This window comes from Heliangelus exortis, chromosome 9 (genome assembly GCF_036169615.1).
Source record: "Heliangelus exortis chromosome 9, bHelExo1.hap1, whole genome shotgun sequence".
Lineage (NCBI taxonomy): Eukaryota > Metazoa > Chordata > Aves > Apodiformes > Trochilidae > Heliangelus > Heliangelus exortis.
The window spans coordinates 17,818,850-17,837,643 of record NC_092430.1 but is presented as its reverse complement, the minus strand read 5'-3'; the positions used below and the strand labels follow the sequence as shown (position 1 = coordinate 17,837,643).

General features: G+C 41.9%; 1 protein-coding gene across 1 annotated transcript in view; it reads left to right on the top strand.

Annotated features, from left to right (window-relative positions):
- Nucleotides 1-780: 780 nt before the first annotated feature.
- SENP5 (SUMO specific peptidase 5) overlaps nt 781-18,794 on the top strand; it is a 169,327-nt gene continuing 151,313 nt past the window's right edge. Inside the window, exons 1-3 of the mRNA XM_071752560.1 lie at nt 781-852; nt 1,004-1,280; nt 14,263-14,309. The gene's annotated coding sequence lies outside the window, so the exon portion shown is untranslated. The remainder of the gene's footprint in view (nt 853-1,003; nt 1,281-14,262; nt 14,310-18,794) is intronic.

Here is an 18,794-nt window from a genome sequence, read left to right as displayed (position 1 = left end):
CCAGACTGGTTGGTATCTTGGACAGAGCAGGGAGGGGAACTGGACATCTTCTGATATTTCTGATCTTGGACACCACATTCTGTTGCTTCCCAGAAACAGCAGTCTGTGAAAAGAACTGTGGGATGAATTATCAAAGAAATGTGACCTGAAAAAAAGAGCAGAAAAGTGTCTGTGTTTTTGAAGAGAAGCTGTTAAGTCAGAAGAACCTCAGTCTACAAACAAAAAATGCTTCAGTAGCTATGAACTAGAGGAGGTACTATGTACAGGTTAAACACATTTTACTTGCATCCAAACGCTCCTGCACTCATAGTTTTTAGTGTTCAGAAAACTGTGGAAAATCTGCACTAGTGTCATGCCCTAGAGAGGCATGCTCTAGATTCAGGGGTCTATTCCTTCAATGAGGTGGTGAATATGCTGGGAGAAAATGATGTTGCTAATAGCAGGTATTAAGCCTGGGGACTGTCACTGCCAAGTGTTTTGAAGCCACCTGCTCCACGCCAGCAGACTGAATGCCAGGATCCATGCCTAATGCTTCCCAACCACAGCAAACTCGGGGCAATCTGGCAGATGTCCATCAGAGGTACTCAACCACATCTGTGACACTGTGACAGGTCGGGGAAATGGAGCAGGCGTGGAGAGTGGAGCAGGTTCACTTCCCATGTCTGTCCCTAAGGCATGGGTTCATGTTACTGGTCGGCTGATGAAGCCACCAGCTGCCACGGAAAGGGGAGGTCCCATCCCTGTTCCTAGCCACAGACTCTCACCCTACTCTGGCATTCTTCATCGTTCATCTGACCATGCGGTGAGGTGATGCAGGGAGCTATGCCAGCAGAAAATGAATCATTCATTATGGTAAGGTTGGCTCTTTGGCAAATTACCTCCATGAGCTGGGTTAACAGATCCTGTGAGCGGCTGTGCTGGCACAGGGGAAATGACAGAAACCATGGGGAACCTGGATAACCTAACCACTCGAGTCACTGAATCATAAACATTCGTTTGGAAGGGATCTCCGGACATCACTTGGGCAAACCGCTGATGCAAAGCAAGATGATCACTGGCATTACAATGATGGTTGGAAGCTCCAGCTTCAGGTTAAGCTTCAGTTTCTTTGTGGCTGAAATAAGGGTGACCCCACGCTGCTGAAGATGAACAACGGTTTCATGAAGCATCTGGAGATCTGTAGGTGGCAAGTTACCACCTTGGCATTAAGGATTATAAGACCACATAATGCTGCTGCGTGCTAAGGACAGGAATTGTATTTTTCCTGGCCTTCGGATAAGGTTTGTGATATGGACTAATGTTTTAGATGCAAAGCTGCATTTGTTGAAGTATTAAGATTTCTAAGCACAGCCTATGGAAAAAACAAAACTAACTAGAAGGCATTGAAGAGGGGATCATACACTACCCTAAATATTCATCTGTTTCTCAGTAGGTTTAAAGCCAGTGATTGTCTGGAAGCTATTCACAATCTGATAATGGCTGTCATATCTGTTTACCTAAACACAATGATGTCAGAAAGAGAGACCTTCTTTGCTCCTTTGTAGTAGCTGTTTCAGACTGGATCAGTTGCAACCAGTTCCTTTAAAAAATATATTTATTTTTCATCAGAAGTTTACATAACATGTTCTCCAAGGGAACAAATACTGTGTTTCAGCATAGTTTGGAACATGGGAGATGGAAAAGAAGTTAATTAACAACATTTAAGTCAACATCAAAGCACTTTCTTTCTCTAGTAAACACCCAGCCCATCACATTATGATGCAATAAGGAGAAGTTCACGGTCAGTCTCTTTCAGCTCACTCTTTAGAACATTTTTGAGATCTCATGCAGAAATCTTGCACTGGCCTTGAAAGAGTTAACTGCAGCCAGTGAGTTTCAATGCATTTATACAACTTAGGGTCAGCCTGATCTTATTAGAGAGGTCTGAGGGAAAATTATATTAAAATATTACAAATAAATGAAAATGAGAGGAGAAAGCCTTAAAATCTTCCACAGAGGAAGGAAGGGCCTGGCGACTGATACTGTGAGGTTCTTGAAAAAAGACTGCCAGGCTGGCACAAGAACAGTGGGGCAGAGGACGTAAGGAATACCAGATGAGTAGTGACCTCAGCCCATGGCAGGGGGCTTGCCTGCAAGTCCTGTGCTGAGGAAGAAAGAGAGCTTGGTTTTCTTTCTGTGGATGAGCGTTTCCCCAAAACAAGCCCACAACATTTGGGTTCAGAGGTGGAGACTGCTTGCTGGTGTGAGGACACTTCAGTAGCTGAGCAGACCTGAGGCTGAAAACAAGTTACCTAAGTGGGCTGAGTCTTGCAAAGAGCTAGATCTTTGTAGACATGCAGGAAGAATTTGTGCTCTGTGCAAGGGACAATCTCAGCTCGGTTAAGCCTGGTGGGAACTGTATATAAACATTTTGCTGCATCTTTTCATTATATCAGAATCTGCTGCCTTGCTCTGACTGCAACAGGAATTAGCAGCAAACTGCCTGTATTCCCATTCCCTAAAGAATATAAAAGTCATTGGCAAAGGTGGAGAAGAGAAATTACCACAGCAAAATCTGGAGTGCTCTGTGCACTTTAACAGCACAGAGGTCTGGGGACAAGGAACTTTTTGTCCTAGAACTCTGACAGACTGGGCACATGAAGTTGTTTATCCCAGGCATATCTAACAAATGAGCAAATGGGACATCAGCTTGTGATTGGAGAACGGCAAATAAAAAATTTCCTGTATTACCAGTAATAACAACAGAGTTGCTTGACTTGTAACAGTAGTATGTAAGGCTTCTGAGTAGGCTTTGGAGGGAAGAATTATACCAGAGGGAAGAGGAAAATGGAATAAAATGTAACAAGCTTTTAACAGTGTCAGGTCATGACACACTCTTATTTTTTAAATAATCAATTTTCATAGCCACAGAAAATGTGGTAGATCTCCTAGGCTTTAGTAAGTATCTAATAGCTGCCATACAGAGAATTACTAAAGATGTTACTTACAGGTTACAATTCTGCTAGCTAAAGGGGAGAAAAAAATAGGTACTACAAATAGGAAAAGTGCCATCTTTGAGGAAAGCTGTTAGCACTGTTTTCCAGATCGGTTAGTCTTAAAACTGGTGCTGCTTTAATACATTCATTAATGTCCTCAGCACACAGGTAGGGACACATTTATGCAAGTTGTGGATAGCATTTAGAGGGCACCATTGGTAGAGAAGGATGAGGATGTGCTACAGAAAGGGTCAGGTGAGCTTGAGAAATGGAGTAACAGAAGTGGAATGAAACTTAACAAAGGAAAGAAGAAAAAAGCCGAGCCACGTGGTTGGGAATGTAATGCTGTAAGCTCATCAGTAGCATAATTGAGAGGACTGGAAAAAGTGGGAATTTAGCCTCATTTCAGGATTATTGGACTGTTAGCATGAAGCATGTAAAAAAGAAATGCAGTCTGATGGTGTCCTGAGGAACAGAAGGCCAGGGAAGTGTGAATGTCATTGTCTAGGGGACTGGTATGACATCTGCAGTGCTGTGCCTCAGTCTGGTCACCCTGCTCAGGATTGAGTTTCAGTAGAGATCGGTGTAGGAAAAGGCTTCTAACATGGGCAGAGTCCCTTGTACAGGAGCAAACTAGGGAAAAGCAGCTAGTTTTTTTTAACAGTACAGCCTGAGAGGCATTAGCAGTCACTAAAACCTGGGCAGATTGAACAGTCTGTCTGAAGCAGAGCAACTCACTTGTGCTTCCCCAGCCTGCGTTTGCATTGTGCAGTGGTTTGGAAGCCCTAGGCCTGGGCCAGTCCCTGCAGGCCCAGCAATGGTCCTCATTAGAGCAAAGACATCCCTAATCAGGCCCATCTTAAATAAAAAAGTGAGAAACTGCAGAGATGAGAAACAGCAATGTGGAGATAGTTCCATCTCCCCTGTGTGGGAGGCCGGTGTGCACTGACTGCAAAACTACTAGGTATTTGTCTGTGTATCCTTTAAAAAGGAGAGCTGGAGGATGCTGATAAAATAGCTAGATCTTGAGATCCACTGCACAGGCTTGTTCAAGATCTGCCAACTCAGATGGATAAAACAAATGGATGTCAAGTCATGTGAATATATACTGGCAGGGCAGTTTTATTTAAGTGTGCTAATAATAAGGGCATGTACTTAAGTCAAACGACTTGGAATTGTTGGGGGGAGGAAGGCTGGACTGCAGTCTCCATTATGCAGACCTGAAACTGGAGTGACTCTGCCAGAGTCAGTGAGGTTACATCAGTTGGCTTTCAGCCCACTTTGGTTCACTACACCAACTATCACTTCACCTTTGCTCGCAAACAGCAGCCGATAAAAGCTGGCCTTGCCTGTGCTCTTTTGGGTGACTTAATCCCCAGCACAGACTTACTTATCAGACCTCTGTACACAGGGCAGGGTTAATTGGCTCAGATCCACCCAAGCGGAGGTCCCTGGAGCTATGCTAATTTTTACCAGAAAGCATTCTGACCTAGCCACTTGATTTCCTTGTGTAAAAGACCTAGTTGGATTTTTCAGTAACCTTAAATTAGTGTTAAAGGATAAGTCTTTCTTCATTTCATGAGTTGGAAACATATTTATTGTGTGAATATTTGCTGGGGAGGTAAGAAAGTTGTTCCCAAGCCATCAGGATGTATTTGCTCCATCTCCCCTGTTCTGTAAGACCAGACTGTGTTTTGACTGCAGCAATGCATGTCTCCCTGTGGCTTCCTGCGTGTTGGTGTCGCAACCCCTGCCTAAATGGGCTCTGTTTTATTAATATTACCTTACAAGATAAATAAATAATCTCAAAAGATACACAAGCAGAAGAGCAAGAAGCGTGGAGCCATACAAATGGCTTAAGATGCAATACTACCTTACTAACAGTAGATGGTAGTAATGCATCTCCAGTTAACAACATCTTTCTGATGGGTTTGCAAGGCCAAAAGAGGCTTAGATCTGAATCCTTTAAAAATCATACAAGCCAAAGGCTGTGGAATATCATCTCCTCAACATCAGAGGGTGTTTAGCAGCCCAGTCACGGCCACGTGTCAGTCTGTTGAGCTTTACTGAGTTCTCAGCTGAAAAACGACCATATAGGAGAGTGGCAGGAAACATAGCAGTTGTTACGAGAATTCGTGAATTTTAAATATATTTTCAGGAGTTCATAAAAAATTCTCTCTGGCCTACACTGGGGAAGTGCTCTGAAAAATTACCACAAAGATATGAAAAGCCAAGGTGGGAAACTTCTGAGATACAGCAGCATAGATTTTTACTCCTTATTTTAACCTTTTTTTTCCTATCGATGTTTTTGTTCCACATCTTAATTATCTCTGAAGGAAATCCTACTCTTTCCTCCCTTTCCGCATAGGATCTTGCAAATGTCATTATGTCACATTGTTTCATTGCACCAGGGAGCCCAGGGAGAATTTCTATCATCCTTATGCATTTGATTAACACAGATTTTTGTATTGGGTAGCAGTTCACCTAGGCTGGTTTCCATGGTGCTGTTAAGCTGGAAGTGTGGGGTCTGGCACTCATTTGCTAAGAACTGATGAGGAGCTGAAAGGGATTTTCCCTATGACCTCTTTGGTCCTTTGACCTCACTAGTGCTAATCAATTTCCTTATTGTATTTCAAGCGTTCAGGTACTCCTACATACTCTCTGAAATTTGCCGTAGGACTGATTAAAGGGAAACAATCAGATTTACAGTATGACCATTTCTTTCAGCAACCACTGAAAGGTCAACCAAACACTTGATAGCCAGTAGGAACTACTAGACTCCTCAGTTTCTTTAGTGGTAAGGTGATGTTTTGGTTTGGAGGCTGCATTGCTACCAGCTAGTGAAAGCTCATGTACAATATAAATAGAAAGAGATGAAGATCTTAAAGGTTTGGGTTTGGCCAGGAATGCTTTGAGTGTAGCTCTTCCAGCCTTTGGTAGGTGGGCTTATATCAGATTCTCTTTTCTGGCCTGTTTTATAAGTTTATAGTAATCTTCAGTTATTCACTAAAATGTGTGAGACATCCAATATCTATTGCTCTTTATTGTGGCAGTGACAGGAACAGAAAGCATGTTTTGTTTCTCTGCCTGCCACCATTTGCTAATGCACAGTTTTGCGTGGTGAAAAGGAGTGCCATTTATGTGCACAATAGTAGGCAAAGAAATGGTAAAATCAAGCCTAGCAACACCTATTGACTGATGTCCTGAGCATGTTTTTGTGTTGCCTTTGAAACTAAGACTGCTGAACACTTACAGTTCCTGGCCGTTCCTTATATCCAGGTAGCTCCTACTAAAAATACTAGTGGTTAAAATCAAAGATGACAGTCAAGCCAGATCCCAGTGAAACCAGTTAAAGATTCCTGTAGGCTGTGTGAGCAAACAGGTTGATATAGTCTGACCAAGGATGCTCATCCACCTCAGTGGATAACTGAGTCAGGGTCTGTGTTCTTTCTGGGCACAGGCACCCTCAGCTTTACACCCGTAAGCATGTGTGTGCACACAAAGAACTACACAAGACAGATCCCTGAAACCTCTTCAAAAAAATTTTTGAGGTTAGGACTCATCTTCAAGGAGTTTTGTTTCATCCTATAGCCATCAAAATTAATAAGCTTTTTGTCTAAGAACATACACCAGGTTTCAGTTTAGAAGAATCTGTCAGAAACAAATGCACTACATTAAGAATTGAGGGGATTTTTTTCCCAGATAGCTGTGAAATAAATAATGTAAATATTCTCACTTCCAGACAGGCAAAATGTATTTGAGAAATGGCTAAATATACCCATGAGAGAGCTACCAATCAACACTTTTTTTACTAGTTTTGTTTTTGCATTCTTTTCTGACTAATATGTTCATGACCAGCTGTTTTTAGAGCTAGTAAAAATTCTCAAGCTCACATGAGGAGGGTTTTCAGTTACATGATCTGTAGCTACAATTGTTAGAACTTTTGGCATGACATTTAAAAATGAGAAAATTGTTTTGGTCGAGTAAATCACCAAAGCTCTGAAATAATATTTCATTGGACTTACAGAAAATGTTTTTGAACTTTGCTCTTAATGACCAAGTGATAGGCAATTTGGTAGGCAGGGAGTTTCCAAATGTGACTCAAAGTGATATCCATTTTTTTTTTTGTGTGAATATTAGACAATTCAGTGCACTTATATGGGAAGTATACCCAGTCGACCTTGACCATAATTTCTTTATCTGTACTAGCTCATCTCACCCAAACCTTTATATTGGTGGTGAAGTATACATGCAACAAAAGTCTCCCTTGTCTTTGTTGGTCATCCTAAGTGGGTAAGCTAGCAAAGTTTAGTTAAATTCTAGCAATTTTTGCTTTTAACTGTGCACTGCCTAATAATGTTTCTTGTCTTCTGGACAGAAATTAGCTGTCTAGTGAACCATCAATCTCTGCCAGGCAGCTTGTACAAACCTCTGTTTCTATTACAGAAGCAAGCACAATAAGAAGTGTGTTTGGACTCTTGTGATAGAGAAACTGGGGCTTATAATGGTGCAGTGGCATGTTCCTCTCACAGATTACTCCAGACTCCACCAGGAAAATAAATGTTGAGAGTTAAAGGAATGTATGAAATTCAGAAAGCCTACAGAAAAAATTAGTCTGCCACACTCAGAGCAGCAAAACTAATGAAATAAGGACAGATGATTGGATCTACCATCAAGATTCATTAGGCGGGATCATTTCAGGATTCTGAAACAAGGTGGAGGTCACAAGTTCCAGTATTGCCAGTACCACTGCTTCCCCAGGTGTCCATGGGGGCAAGAAAATCTTGTGGGAACACCTAGATGAGCTAGCCTGCTTTCTCCCTTCTATATGGATATTTTTGGAGAATGCAGGAAAAGCTCTGTGCTTCTGCCAGCCCCTACAACATGGCAGGGAAAAGGAAAACTTATGGCATGGCTTTGATAAGGTCAGGAAAGCAACTCAGACTCTGGCTCTGGCTCCTGCAGGGACCAAAACATCTCGCAGTTAACAGCAGTTGAAGCCAGCACTGCTCTTGGCCCCTCACTCACAGGACTTGATGCTTTTTGCAGCACTCAGCACTTTTTCCAGCAGTCTCTGCCCTACACACTGCCCTTTTGGTGCACACTGCAAGGGTCCAGGAGGTGCTGGGAGCAGGTGGGGTCTGGAAAACAGAGGAAGGAGAAGGCAGTGTTGATCCTACCCAACTAAGGATGAGGATGTGCAGGGAAGGTCCCTTGCTCTGTGTGCACCCAGCCATTCCACCCTCCTTGCCTCTTCAGCCCTACACCTCAGTGCTGCTTGCAGCCTCTCTGGCATTGGGCCATCTTTACCCTTCAGCTGCCCTCCAGGCTTCTACCCAAAACACTGGATACTCCCTGAAGAGGTGGGACCAGCCCACAAATGCTTCTTGCTGATGCTACAAGCCTCAACTTCCCTTTCTTAAAATCAGCAATCTGCTGGCAAGCTCTCAGGTGGTGCTTTTCCCTTTCTGGGCTGGCAAAGCCTCCTTTGCAGCGTAGCCAAGGGGCTGGGAAACACCCCCAGCATGGCAAGGGGCCAGCGCTGCAGAACCAGTGTTCACTGGCAGAGAAGGGGAGCCCATCCCAAGTGCCCTGTGATTAATTCCCAGCCCTGCTATTTACTCTTTGAAAATAATTCCTAGAAATATGCTATAGTCACTGTTTCCCTATAAGAATGTAGAAGGTAAATCTACAGACCCAAAACAGATCAGCATAAGTAGTGTCAAAGGAGCTGGCTGCTGGTTTTAATTTTAGGTTAGAAGTGGCCATTGCTTTGCATATGAATAGACAGAGGATGCAAAACCCATAGGGAAAACAAACATTCAGCTTCACATTCAGACATCACTCTGTGTCTCCTCTTGACTAGTATCACAACTAAAAGGATGAAGGAAGTTAAATATCAGTGGGGCTGGTTGAGATTTTGTTGTGGTTGCATAATGAGAAATATGGCATAGTCCTGCTTTTTTTAACTGTGAGTCAGATGGAGTGTAACTTAACATTTGTCATGGTGCCACTAGACAAGTTAAATACACTGGAGTAGAACTGTAGGGGAATCGGGAGTAATTTGGTCACACACCCGTGACTTGCAAGCTGGAAGCAGGACAATATGGAGATGTGACAGTTCCCTGACAGTGACTTTTGTCCTGCCATAGACAGTTGTAACAATTACACTAAATTACTGCGCTTAGGCTGTGGTAGGCTAAAGGACTCAGTAGGATAGGAGGTGTTAAGAAGCAGAATGCATTTTAAATTTAGAAAATCCCCTTGAGAAATATCCTTATTTCACACTTATTATTAGCAAAGCCAGCTTTGGAGAGAAAATCTTGGCTTCCATGGCTGACGCCAGTGCCTTCAGAAAGAAGCAGGCAGGTATAGAGAAATCTCTTGTATGGAGACATCGACGTTCCATCTGCTCTGAAAATCTGGTAGCTGCTGAGTCATCTCCTGTGCCATGTATGTTTGACATAATTTTTAAAGGTTATCAATACTGGGGTAGTGCATGCTTAAAGGTTAGGGGTTTTTTATCTTATTTCATTTTCCTGTGAGCCTGAAAGTAAATATCTGCTTGATCCTACTACTATTAAATTCAATGACTAAAGTCCTTGGTTGTTCCAGTGGTGGAGGATTTAATGTTGCAAACTTAAATAATTGAAATAAGTGACCCATAGTGATATGAAACACACATCCAACAGGAAGAAGGTCATTTTCTTCTTAATCTGTTTATAGGTGTGAATTAAGATGCCCATGAAAAATGCTTTACCATTTCTTCCAGACTGACCCATGTAGCAAAATAACATGCAGAGCAAGCAGAGTTTATAGGGGAAGGATTGGAGCAAAAAATTACAAATAATATATTGTGCAGCTCACAGTCTTGGCTAAAGCTGTCAGCACCCAGCTGTTGCTGTTGTGCTGCTTATGGGCTGAGATTTTTTGTATCCTGTGCTCATGGTGTACCTTGTGTGTTAGGTTCCTTTGAAAATTTGGGTACTTGTTTTTCTGCCTAATTGGAAGCAGAACTCATTTGAAAATGTATTCGCTTACCCTCAAGGGATGGTCCTATACCAAAATAGAGTGTATGCTTTGGCTTAATTTAATAAGTCATAATCTCTTCTCATATTTTATTACATTTTAGTGTGAGGTGATTTTTTCCAGAGATGACTCAAAATAATACAAAAGAAACAAGCTTGTCCTGTGAACAAAACATGAATTATAGCTGATAAAATCAAGATAGTTTGAAGGCTTGCCAGCACAAAGAATGAACTCCCTCAGATTCCTAACTTACAGTGTAATGTTAGCAACCCCAAATTTCCCTAGTAATTTTGATGTTTAAAGGAACCTTAAGGACACTCTAAGGAAATCAATAGAAAGAAAAAATTTCCTGTTAACGCAGAAAAGAATCACTGCAAAATGAGGAAAAAGAATAAGGTGATTTCTGCTGCTTTGATGAAGACCCACGGCTTACAGTGCCCTTGGACACACTTAACCTGTGCCTTTTGGATGTGGATGTTGTTATGCTCACTGGGAACTGCCATCTCAACAACGCATGTAATGCTGTGTGTGGAATTGTCAGCATAAGCAGAATGAGGTGTTCACTTGGTTTTCTGAAATTCTTGTATCAGGGATATTGTGCTGAGGCTCTGTAGACTGCATTATCTCACAGTTCCTCGCCAGGTGCTGTTCAAGATGTGAGCTTTGGCTTTTAAAACCATTTATGAGTGGAATACAGCACACTATGCTGGCTCAGGATGCAAGCTTTCAGATGGAAATGTAAATTCAACATGCAGCTATAACTGAACATTCAAAGATTTACACTGTGAGTCTCACTATTTGGTACTCTGGTGGTGCTGTCATTTATTTTAATGCTGGAGGGCATCTTTCAGTCAGGCTTTTCTACAAAAGGAAGTGGAACTGATTTAAAGAATGAATGTATTCGCTTTTTCAGTGTATTGAACTGGTGTTTAAGGATTCTAATAAATTCCTCAAAATTCATCCTATAAAAAACTGTAGAAGAGCCTGTCCTTGTCCTCCTGAGTTTCTCTGTATCAGAATACAAGAAAGCAACTGGTATCAGTGCAGACTGTATCTTGTGCACTGAAATCAGCCCCAACTCAGTAAAAAATATAAGAGTATATGTAAGCACTTTACATTAAGGACATGCTTAGAGGTTTTGCATGTTGGAAGAATTGTGTTTAAAGTAAAACTTGTGTTTTGATAAATGGGCTTAGGTGTTAAAGGGACAATTGCCTAAAGCATTTGAGGCCCTGTCTCAGTGAAGCACTTCAGGATGTTCTCATGAACTTTCTTGAACTGCAACATTTTTCACAGTGTACATGATGTACAGCCTTAGTGTTCTTAGAAAGACAAACAGTTATCACCAGGCATCTCTACCTCATGCTTTAGCAATATATTTTTCAATGTTCTTTATGTATTTTGGGCCTCTCCAAACTTGTGATTTTCAGAAATTAGATGCTGTAAGCCACTGGCAATATTTTAAAATGTATGAATATCATATTCCACATTTCCTTTGTAGACTTGGGCAAGTTGCTTAACCTCTCTGTAGCTTCAGTTTCATCACCTGAAAAGGCAGGAGAGTTTTATGCCTGCTGTGCAGCTTAATTCAGAAATGTGAGCAGGAGGTTCTCTGAACTCCTGGGGTGCAGAATGCAATTAAGCTACAAAATATTATTAGTATTAGTATTAAGTAACAATACTTATTTATTCTAAATGTACCATTCTCCTACTTTATGCAGTACTATTGAAAAGACCACTCACATTACAGAGAGTCATGCTCTGTGTACTTTAAGTGAAGTCTCAACTTCATGAAAATTTTGCATTTGCTTATGTGGGGCCAAAATTTCACTTCATGGACAATCTTAAATCTGTGTAAATCATTGTAGGATCAAGGCTTCTATATTGTGAAAATGTGAGTAGTCCTTGATGCTTGTAAACCCTTCAGAGCCATTCAGGTATTAAGAGCATTTAAAAGGAGAAAAAACATGTAACTATGAAGTACAAATCAGTGAAATATAGCTGGCATTAAGTATACTTTAATCTTACAAATAACTTGGAAATATTGTTTCAGTGGAAAGATAATCAGGGTTCAGAAATGTCCCAGAGTCAATGATACTCACTGCAACTCCTGTCTGAAATCAGTATGTACTTTTCAAATTCTTGACTGGTCCTTACTCCAAATAATTCAAAGCCTAAGATGGGGGGAGAGAGACCCCTGAAAAAAAAAAAAAAATGGCCTCAGTGTTTTTCAGATACTGAGACTGGAAATGGTTGAGGTTGATGGCAGTCTACCAATGACTCTCTTATCCTTTAGGATTTTGTTGAAAATGCAGACTGCAACACAAATGAGATTGAGAGTGTATAGAATCTCAGATGAGGAATCAGTTCCCCACTGCCACATTTTTAGCCCAAGAAGTACATAGCTACAATCTGAGACAGACTTTTCAGTTCTCCTTTTATAAGTGTAATAGTGGTTATTTTAAATGCATGCATCACACTGAAAGGATGGTGGGATGGATGCTTTTTTGTTCAAGGTCTGCTGCTGAAAACATTTTCTGCTTGATTAGCTGCATGGATGCTGTGTTGTCTGCTAGTGCTTGGTCAGAGTACTCTTGGGTGCCAGGATGTGCAGGACTCAAGCCAGAACAGAATGTAAGATTAGGCTCTGAAAAGAGGACAAACTGCAGATGTGTCGCAGGTAGCAAAGCTACACCAGTTGCTGCTTATTATGACTTCCTGATGTCACTTGGAGTTTTCCCTTCAGCCTGTTCCTGCAACATATTGGACTCATAAATAACTGTTTAAAATCATATGCATTAACTGACTCTTCTGCCCAGATCATCTCACTGACAGTTGATATTTTTTCCAACAAAGAGAGCCTCTCTTTCATGGAGAAACTCTTCATCAGCCTGGCAACTTCTGAACTCCCTAGCTTTGGATGTGAGGCAGACAGTGCTCCTGATGAAATCGATAGCTGGATCAGCTGAGTAGCATCCTGAGGGACTGGGCTCTGGACAGGTCTAACACAGCTGAGAGATGAAATCAGTGATTGAAAGGCTTTCAGTAGAGTTAGGAGCCATCCCTTAAGACAGGAGATTTTCTGCAGACAAGAGATTTTAAATGTCCTTGTATGAACTCTGATAGACACACAACTCACCCCTAAATCAATCTTTTCATCCTATAAACATGGCTTTCAAAGTTCTCACTGTGACTGAATACCCAAGAAGGACCTGGAGGTGATCCCTTTCATGCTTCCGCAATTGTGTTCTCCATTAGTTGAATGTGGGCATCCCACAGGATGGTGCAGCCTGCTGGCTCCTTTGACAGAGACTCCTTGGAGTGTGCAGGAACAGCAGGACCTCAGAGCTATCTTGGGTTGTGCTACCAGAGCCATGACATCCCTTTGCTCTCCAGGCTGTGAAGAAAGGAAGCTCTAATTGCTGCAGTGCTCCAAGTGTTTTCAGTGCCTGTGTGACACTTTCACCTTCTAGTCTTTCAAAAGTATTCCTTAAAATGAGCACTGACAACCCAGAAAAAACAATGTGTTAATCTCCATGGTCAAAACAAACTTGTAGCACCTTAGTACTTGGACCTCATAACCTCTCTGCTTCATGCCAATGTGACAAACCTCTGGAGACCTCACAGATTCATTCCTCACCTTGGTTAAACAGTTTTATCTAGCAGCATGGCTGGGGTCAGTTACACTTCCCAAAATTCCTGAATTAGTATAAAGCTTCTCTGATCCCCTCAGCAGGACAACATCCTTTTTCAATACTGATAAAAGGCCTGATTACATGTACTGCTATTCAACTTTCCACTGAGTTGTTCTTAACTAACACTAGTGTTGGGAAAACACAAAAAAATATTCCTAAAATATTTAATGGGATATTACTTGGGGGTTTTTGGTGTTCTGTTTTGGTTTTTGGTTTTTTTTAAATTGTTACTAATTGATCAATGCTTTTTCTATGGCACAGTGAAAATCAAAGCTATAACTGTGACTCCATCTGCTCATCAGTGCTGTTTTTGTAGTGGAAGAAAGTATCATTTGTTGTAAAATATATGATAACTAGAACTTTATTTATATGAGAAAATACAGAGTATTAAACTGATGCATAAATTTAAGGTTGGTGAAAATTTATGTGAACATTCTTCTCATGGTATATAAGAGGCTTATCTGAGTTTAGCTTAAAGTGAAGCTTCAAGAGGCATCATCTGCAGGTATTTTTCTACCCTGCCAAAAATACTAACTTAATTAACTGTGTTTTCTCTGTTTAAGGTGCCAAAATTTTGACCTGGTGTGTGGGCCACAGGAGACATTCTTAGGTAAGTGCTTAAAAAAGCTTTATTTCTTTCCAGGTGCTTCAGGTCAGCAAGTGTGATAAGCCAGGATCTGATATCCATCTCTGAATCCAATTGTGCTTAAAAAAAGGGTTATTGTCTCCCAGGCTTTCTGCCTCTCCCAGTTATTTGTCACTGTCTCCCTGCCAGATGTTATCACATTCTCAGATTGTTTGCAAAGATGTTCAGAAGAGAGTCCTTAAGTTATTTCTGACAAAATCCTCTGGGTTAGCAAAGAGCTCTTACTTAAGCCATCTTAAGTAAAGCTGTCTTGGTCTGATTGATAGGGATTGGGAGTGCTTAAGAGATCAGTCCTTAAAGAGGCTGTGTCCTGCCTGCCTGCTGATTTAGTGGCAGGGCAGTGGCAGGTAGCTGGAGACAGAAACGATTCATGGATCTGCAGAGGGCACATCTGCCCTTCATCCCAGTGACCTTCAGCCTCACTGTCCCCAGTGGTGGCAGCCTGGGACTCCTCGGTCCTGTTCCTGCTATAACTCCTGGCCCACCACACAGTGTTGAGCACATTGACCATCAATGCCTCAGTTTCTGCATCAAGGCATAATCATCCTCACAGCATGAGAACTGTGAGAGTTAATTCTAGAGTGATTTGATCCCCATGCCGAGTTCCAGGCAACTGGGGCTACTTTTGCACTTCATAAGAATTAACTTTTTTTTTTTTTTTTGCTTTCTTTCTGATATCCTCTGTAAATGAAAAGCCAAATTCGTGTTCACAATGGGAAATTGTACTTCACTTTGAAGAATATTGTTTATTCTGATGACTGCATATCAGGACTGCTGCTATGTTAAGTGGCCCAGCAAGGAATCTTCCTTCTCAGCCATCATTAGCACTAGTACACAGTTCCCAGGAAAAGTACCTCAAACTTTTCAGCTGTCTGCATGGTGGGCTAAAATCTGCTGTATGGGTGCCCCTGAAATTCAGTTTGGCTTTGGATTGCAGGGTAAGGTTAGCATGAGTGTATTCTCATAGGAATTCAATTAAAACTCACGCCAGCTTCACAGAGAGACCAGCAGGAGTAATACTGGAGTTACTTACCTGGAATTACTCTACCTTCTCTACCTTTATTTTTGGCCACAGGGTGATGGTAGTTGTTACAATGTGGGAAAGAAAAAAAAAAAAAAAAAAAAAGTTGTTCTTACATTCTAGCTGAGTTGCAAAAACTCAAGCATGGGTAAGACAACAAATTGTTGATGCAAGACCCTGTCACTAAGAACAGTAGAAAGGGTTTCTTTCCAACATTAACGTGTTAGGAACATCTTTTCTCCTCCTGAAGACAGTCACATAAAGCAGTGTTGTGTAATGTCATATGAAACTAAGGCCATAGCTCTGCAGGATAAAAACACTCATCAGCAATGCCAGCTTGAGGAGTTCCCATCCCCAGGTCCCTCCAGTGACAGGGCATGGTCCCTCAAGTGGTCATCTCTGCTGGCAGCAGAGACAGTGAAGAGCTGGGAATAAACAGCTGGGACTCATTTCACTCTTGAAGAAAACAGAATATGCAGCTACACCTGAAAGTGGTGCATCTAAAGGTGGGTTGCTTCCACACTTAGTTGTTGTGCCTCCTGCCGTAGTGAATATATGTTGATACATATATAGTCTGTAGTATGGTTTGAGTAACTTTTTGACTAGAATAGCTGGGGTAGGGAAGTGCTGCTTATGTGGCTGGAAACATCCAGAATTGAACCCTTAAAATGAAAGTTAGTAACTATTCCTTGATGGAGGTTCGATGTGAAAAGTGGATGGGTTTGTAATGCTGCAATAGCCCCGGAGGCAAAAATCTATTTCCAAGCAAGTAGCTTTCCAGAAAATTCTCACTCTTCAAATTATTATAAGATGCTTTCAGCTCTCCCAAGATATTTTGATGAATGGTGAGAAAAGCAAATTAAACATACTGAGTTTAAGCTGGTTTACTGCTTAACTATATCCTCTACTGGGTTTACTGTTTTTTATTTTAAGCTGCAAAAGGGTTATTACCATCCTAAAGCTGAGAGCTCTGGTCTCCAAATCCCTATAACATCCTGCAGCAGTAAATGGGACAGTTAACTGACAGACACTGTCATAACTTACCCACTGGAAGCTCACACAAGCTTCTGACACTAAAATCTTGCCTCTGAAGGCACAGAACCAAATCTCACTGTCACCTGAGGCAAGTACAGTTTGACCACAGCAGCTTTGGGTAGAGATATGTCCACACCACCAGACACAGTTAAGGGCCATACCTTCTCTGTATTCTATCTCTGAGGGCATCTTTCCTTCATGGTGTCTGTCTGAGCAGTCACAGTTTGACAGCCCCTCTCATGACTGAAATTTTAAGAGGAGATGCAGAGATGATGGGGGAGGGAGGACTTATCAGAGAAAACCATCACAACTAATTGCCCCAAGGGTGAGTTGGGATTTGAAAAATATCTCCTGCAAGCCTCCTGCAAATGGAGACCATCCACCCCTGTCTTCAGGGACCATCTCTCCCTCCATCCTCTCCACCATGCCAGGTCTCCTTTGGAGCAGTATTGCCAGATACATGTTAGCTGCTGCTCCTGCTGATCACTTCTCTGCTTGCCAGGCAGTGAGCCCCAGGATCAGCTCACACTGTCTCAAGTGACATCAGTTAACTTCTCTTTCTTCGTCTCTCCATGGCTGTCTCCATGGCCACTGTGATCTTTGCATGGGTTTGATGTAGCACCAGGGTTCCTCCTTCCTCAGCAGAATGAAGGTAGGTGACAGGACCTGGGGCAGAGACAACAGTATGAGAAACCTTTGCCCTTGCTACTCTTGTTCCAGTGCATAGTCCAGGCTGCTCCTCTGGTTTTCTGACACATTTCTCCTTGCTCCCTGCAAAGACTCATTTTCTCAGTCTGATTTCAGAAGCAGTGGGAGATGCTGATGTGAAGCCAGTGTTGTAAAAGCACACTGAAACCTAGCTTAGACTTGGAGCCTGGCCTAGCCAGATCAGCAATAAAATTTTCAAAAGAAAAGAGGAAAAAAGCTATTTCCCATCACAGGAGCAGTGGGGTGTTTTCCATGGGAACAATGATGTTCTGGTTAAGTTCTAAGAACTTTTCTAATTATTAGGCCAAACCAATGTGAAAGCTGATGTCAGCAGGAAGAGCTGATGGGAGGAATTATAATTGTGTCTGGGGCCATATGAAAGCATTATACCATGTCTTGCTCCAGACTTTGCGTGAGTCATTTTCCTCCTGGTCAGGATTTTGTATTGAAGTGCAGACTGGCAGTTGTCTGGATCTTTCCTTGTGCCAAAACTGCTGTGAAGTTGGTTTTGTTTGGTTTTTTTCCAGTGCCACTGTGAGAAGTACCATCAATAGAATTTCTTTGCTGTGGAGGGAGCTTCAAGCAAGGCATCACACTGCATGGGGCAGTAATTGCAACACTTGCTGCTGATTTATTGTCAGCAAGTTCTCTTGTGGAAATAGTGCTTCCTCAGCTCCATCCATAAAACTCCAATGGTTTCAGGAGGAATTGTGGCTGCTTGCCACTTCTGAGTATTTGCCTCTGAGTGCTTAGGTTTTCAGTTGTATATAGATTTTCTGTAGATGCCTGTTTGCTGCAGAGACCAACCTTTAGACACAACAGTGCAGAATTCTTCCCAAACTATACTGTAGTTTCCATCTATAAAGCTGAGTTTAGAATTTTACCCCTCCCTTGATTAGAAAGCATTTTTAAAAGCAGATCCACCAAGCGACCTTCTTTCCTCCCCTCTCACCTCATCCCAGCTCCTTGTGGCATCACTGGAGAAGTAGCCAGTTTTCCAAAAGACATGGATTGGATTCAGGATACTTTAAAGAGAGAGGGTCACCCATGTTGCCAACAGGCAAAATGCATTACAACACTGTGTAAATCTGGATTTTGTAGGAAACAGCGAAGCAAGCAATTATGTCACAGGAAACAGGCAAAGCTTGAAAACAGTTGTGTCAAGCACTTCCTGCTACAGTCTTCACTGGTAGAGCTCCCCTACCACAAACCTCTCCTGGGCTTCATAAGGAGCTTCTTTAGGAGAAGGTTGACTTTTTAGCCATTGCAGGTGCTATATGTGTGCTCAGCAGAGCCTGTGCTCAGTCCTGGTATGAGGTCTCTATTCACACAATGCACTTACACACAATGCACCAGGTTTGCACAGGGTTTGAAAGCAAAATTGCTTTTTACTCAATAGCACAAAAAAAAAACCCCAACCAAACAAAAAACCCAAAACAAACAAAAAACCCAAAACAAACAAAAAACCCAAACAAACCTGCAGAAAACTTATAATAAAAAAGCACCAACAAAATAACTCTATTACCTGCCTCTGTTTCTTTACCACCATGGGCATTACTCAGAGTCCTGTAGGTTGCTCATTCTTTGCAGTTCATCTTAGGACTTTTGAGCCCTGGAGTCTTTTTCAGTGCCTCATTTTTTTTCGTTCACCTCAGCTAAACCAGAACATGCTTGCTGAAAAAGTA